We start from the raw sequence: 5,358 nt of genomic DNA, 5'->3' as shown, positions 1-5,358 counted from the left end.
AGAGAAAAGATGTTGTCGAGCGTGATTTTAAAAAATAAAACAAAAACAGTCTACTGTCACAGCCACACCATACATTTAAAGAACCCTGGGGAACTCACAAAGCTATGATTTCCAGCACCCTTAACGCAATATAGTTCCCAACATTCTTTGAGGGAACCCATGTGCTTTAAATGTGTGTTGAATGTGCTTTAAATGTTTTGGTTGTGACCAAAGATGGAATAGAGGAGTTATTATGCAGATCAGGGCTGGTTCTGGATTTGAGGGTAGCTTTCCTATTAATATGGGAAGAAAGCCAAATATGAAGGGTCATGATGACAGAACTATATAAAATTAAGCATCGTGGACTATGGAGGAAGTGGATAGAGCATGCCTCCACAGGGCATTTTATAGTGGAGTTTGCGTTGCTCACACAGGTAGCTTTTTTGCAGTAACCACAATACATTGTCTTTCTCAAAATGCCATCCCATCCTTCCTCCCCAATTAATTCTGGATTTACCTTTTCCCTGTGAGTGTTTTGTTTTGACTTACTGCATTTTATGTGTCTATGGTAAATCTGGATTAAGTGGGGAAAGCATATGGGATGGCATTTTGCTGAGGATCACTTCATGTGGATGCTGTGTAAAACTTTCATGCATGAGAATCACCGAATCCACAATATGCCGCTGTGTGGAAGCACTCAGATAGCTATCATATGTTGCTCCCTCTGTCATCATACTAGAAGCTGAATGGTGGTAGATGCAGGTCTGGCAAAGGGAAATACTTTCACCATGCAGGGTTAGTTAAACTACAAACTATGCTTCCACGAGATGTAGTGATGGCTACCAACCTAATGACTTTAAAAGGGAATTAGCAATATTCATGGAGGATAGATAAGGCTAAAAACTGCTGCGACATCATGTGTACAGCACCCCAAAAAGCTCATGAGCTTCTAATCAGCATCTGGTTGATCAGAATGAAAACTAGATTATGGTCTAGATAGACTTTTGCTCTGGTCCAGCAGGGCTCTTACTATCCCATTCTTCTTCCTCCCTAAGAAGCCCAATGGGCAAATAGCAAATAGTAAAAACAATGCAATTAAGATAAAACATGTTGTGAACAATTAAATACAATTAAGAACATCTAAAACATGTTAAAATAGCCACATACAACTAATAATTTCAAGGTTGGTGAGAACAGTAAGTTGTAGCCAATACTACTTCTGCTCTGAGTAGTTCCATTGTAATTAATGGCCATGACTAATTTAGGTCTATTAATTTCAATGGGTTTGCTATGAGTAAAACTTAGTTGGATACAACCCACTATCTTTTCAACCATCAAATTCCTGGGTAATCAGGAAATGTTTTTAATTTCCTCCTGAATGTTAATAATGTCTTATTTTGTTCTTAATAATGAGAGTTAGCTTTTAATTGGTAAAACTGGATACATAGGGCACTTCCAGACATGCTATTAAATTAGCTATTAAAGCTAATTTGGAGCTCTAACGCAACACACCTGAAAGATCCTGAAAGATCCAATTTTTGCACTACATAAAGTGATGGGGGAAATGCACAGGAAAATGTGGGATAATACTTGCTTGATGCAACATTGTCTAACTTCCTCCAAACAAATCAGAATGAATGCTAATTAAATAGCCGGTGTCATCTAAGTCACCTGCGGTCAAATAAAGATAATGCTCAATAAACAGGTTGCCTGGAAGTTCTATGCTTTGGAAAAGGAAACTGAACCAAAGAGGGATGGATGACATTACCCCACATCATCCTCACTGAGTTAATGGTTAAGTAGGGCTTTGAATTCAAGTTACCCAGATCTGACTATTAACATACACCCATAGGATGTGCTGGATCTTACAGGCCTTTGGGGCTTTCTACTTGAAGGGGTTTGTGCAACTTGAAAGCCTGCTACTCTAATCAACAGGTTCAATGCAAGTGTGAGGAGTTGGGCTCAGCCGACCATGGCCTTGAAGCTGTGCCATTGCAGGTACTATTAGAAATCAACACTGGTGGGCCAAAAGTGGTGTTCTATGGCAGATGGCTGAAGGGACGCAGGTGGTGCTGTGGGTTAAACCACAGAGCCTAGGGCTTGCCGATTAGAAGGTCGGCGGTTCGAATCCCCGCAACGGGGTGAGCTCCCGTTGCTCGGTCCCTGCTCCTGCCAACCTAGCAGTTCAAAAGCACGTCAAAGTGCAAGTAGATAAATAGGTACCGCTCCGGCAGGAAGGTAAACAGCGTTTCCTTGCACTGCTCTGGTTCGTCAGAAGCGGCTTAGTCCTGCTGGCCACATGACCCGGAAGCTGTACACCAGCTCCTTCGGCCAATAAAGCGAGATGAGCACCGCAACCCCAGAGTCGTCTGCGATTGGAACTAATGGTCAGGGATCCCTTTACCTTTTATGGCAGATGGCTACCTGATGTCAGGTGCAGACCTTGGGAATATGCCACCCTGTGCAAGGCCATTTGACGCACTCACAGTACCTGCTTAAGCTGGGCTTTGGGAAGGAGGTATGAGGCTCTGGCAGGGTCCTAGAACCCACCTATCTCCTTCCCAAAGCCCAGTAAGAACTTGCCTGGCTTTGGGAAGGTAGAAGGAGCAGTCTAGGACCCTGTCAGGGCCCACATGCCTCCTTCCTGAAACCAGGCAACCACTGACCAGGCTTTGAGAAGGTGCCCTTCTTGGTTGCATGCCCGGTGCGCAACCGCTTGCACTGCCCTAAGTCCACTCCTGCTGGTGTGCTCTTAACCTCTCATCTCCCTGGCTACATAAAGAGCTGGGACAGCAGGTAAGGCAGTCCTGAAGCAATTTCACAGAAAAAGCAGAGGATAGGTAGGGTAATAAGATCAAGAAATTGGAAAATCCAGGTTGAAGGCACTTGGTGGAAAGCCAGTTTTGGAGCAACAGCAGTGTTTTACTCTCTTATATCACAGTCAGAGCCCTACATCCAGCCTTGCCTCAGATCAGTGATTGCATCATAACACAAGGTCACATCCATACATACCAGAAAATAATGGGAACTGTAGTTTACCCCTTACAGAACTACAGTTCCCAGCATCCTTAACACACTATAGTTCCCTCAACATTCTTTGGGGGAAGTCATGTCCTTTCAGTGTATGATGTGACCTACGTCCATAAATCACTTTGCGATGTAAACAGTCTTGAGTCCAATAACATCCCTTTGTACTGAAAGCTTTTGTCAGACAAACTTGCTTTGGGTCTGTTTTAGAGCCTTGATTCCATTGCCGCTGAAGTAAATGGCCAGATCTTTGTCTTCAGGGATGCAGGGTCAGAACATAAAGCTCAGCATACAATTAGGGCTCTTGAAATCAATACAAGCACTTAAGGAGTTGCACCATACACCAATATCCTGGAAGAAATCTCAGGCAGAGGATTAAAATCAGGGTGAAGCTGAAAACATACCGTCACTTGCAGGCAGGCAATATAAAAGGGTGTGTATGTTTTTGTGGAGCAGGGAAAGGCTAGTCAGGAGAACTTGCTTAACACCAAACCTATGCCACTGCAGTGACTATCCTAAAGTTAGATCAGGTGATCTTGACATTAATTTGCATGAATAAAACAGGATGAATCTGTTTCCCCTCTGACCCAAATGTTGCAGTGCAAGCTACTTCACGTGATGTTTTTCCCGCACAGGGGTCATTAAAAAACTCACACATGCCCTACCAACTCCATCCTTACATTTAAAGTGTAATGCTGAGGTTTATTATGGACAGTGGCTTCCTCGCCTTCTTCCTGTTCCTCGGCTGTCAAATAGCCTACAGCAGCAGGCTATTACAGAGCGAGAGAAGGAAAGCAGAGCCACTCCATCAGATCTACTGGGAGCCTTTGGGCTCATCCACACTTCCTTTGGGGCCGAATTTCTAAGCACATGTCCAGGCTTTCCAGATTCAGGTTTGATCAGTGGGGTTTTTTGTTTTGTTTTGTCCTGGCACTTTCCCCAGGAAAACTTGAGTTTTACCGCTGAATCGGAGCAAATGGCGATAGGGTTTTTCTGCAGATTGCCATTTGCTCTGATTCTGCTGTAAAATGCTGGTTTCCCAAGAGAAAGTGACGGGCGGGGGGGGGGGGGGAGAGGGGACAGACAAACCCTGCTCAAACACGGACCTGGAAAACCTGGACCTGTGCCTAGAAAGTATGTAGCAAAGGTTAGGGCAGACAAGCTTTTTTCCTCAGTGGTCACTTAGCAATAGCCGCTCCATCAGGCTATAGCAGAATGAGATAAGAGAAAATAATCAAGGCCATTCCATCAGCTCTACTGAGAGACACTTCTCTCAGCTATATCCATCTCAGCTGGTCAACCTGCTATCTAAATTTTGGAGAAAATCTGGAAAAGTGCAAATTTGGAAGGATAGCTGTGTTTTGGTTTAAGTAGTTTTGGAAAGTGAGAATTAGACAGATTAACCTACATAACTGTGAACTGAATCAAATTTCTCCCCCATCCCTACCTTCAGACCTCACCCTTCTTTTCTCCTGGAGGGAGGGATGAAGGGAGAGAGCCAGCTGGAAGAGGATGGCTGGGCCATTTCCTCTTTTGTTTTCAACAGGCTTCTTTCCCATTTTTTGCATCTAGGTTTGTTCTTCCTTGATCCGTCTGTTACATCACCTGCTTTCCTTATTGACCTAGATAGGTGACTTGAGAAGCCACGTCATTGTTTACAAGTTGAAGGGAAAACCAAAAACACAGTTCTGCTTCCTTACATCATAATCATTAACAGGTGACAGCAGAAACAAATTACCGTACTTCTCTTGAAATAATTAAGACAAGGTCACCCAAATTATTGGCTTTCACATTACATGCAGTCAAAGCACAACACCCTTGGTTAGGAAATTTCCAAAGCAGCTGTATTAATGGAGAAACACACGGACCTTCTTACAGGTGAAGTTCCTTGAGAGTCCTCAGCTTTGGGAGTTTATTGAGCGCGAGGCTTTGGGTTGTTCCACATTTCTTTCTCTTCCAAGCTGACTGGGACAGATCATATTCAGTACAGCACACCCCATCCCACACCCAAAGGAAATCATTGCATTGTGTGCATGCATGCATATGTAGGGTGTAATTCTGTGTTGTGCTATGCCAAATGTTCTATCTGCTCAAGCATTTCTGCTTGCCTGATGAAATCCCCCCCCCCCCCCGTAATCCCTAAATACTGTTCTGGGGGTCTTCCTGACCACCCAGAGCCAATTTTGGGGAAGGACGGGGGAAAGCCCCATTTCACAAGCCAGAATCTTTGCACAGGGCTCTTTAGGCGAATTCTGCCTGTAATGTCTGCTTCTTGTAATGTTATGGACAGATGCAGAGTACCAAAGTTTGCGCTTTACGGTGGGAACGAGAATACTAAAAGCTGGTCAACTC

The sequence above is a fragment of the Podarcis pityusensis genome, assembly GCF_964106645.2.
Source record: "Podarcis pityusensis genome assembly, chromosome: 8".
In the NCBI taxonomy this organism is placed as follows: domain Eukaryota; kingdom Metazoa; phylum Chordata; class Lepidosauria; order Squamata; family Lacertidae; genus Podarcis; species Podarcis pityusensis.
Note: the sequence above shows the minus strand (reverse complement) of the source record.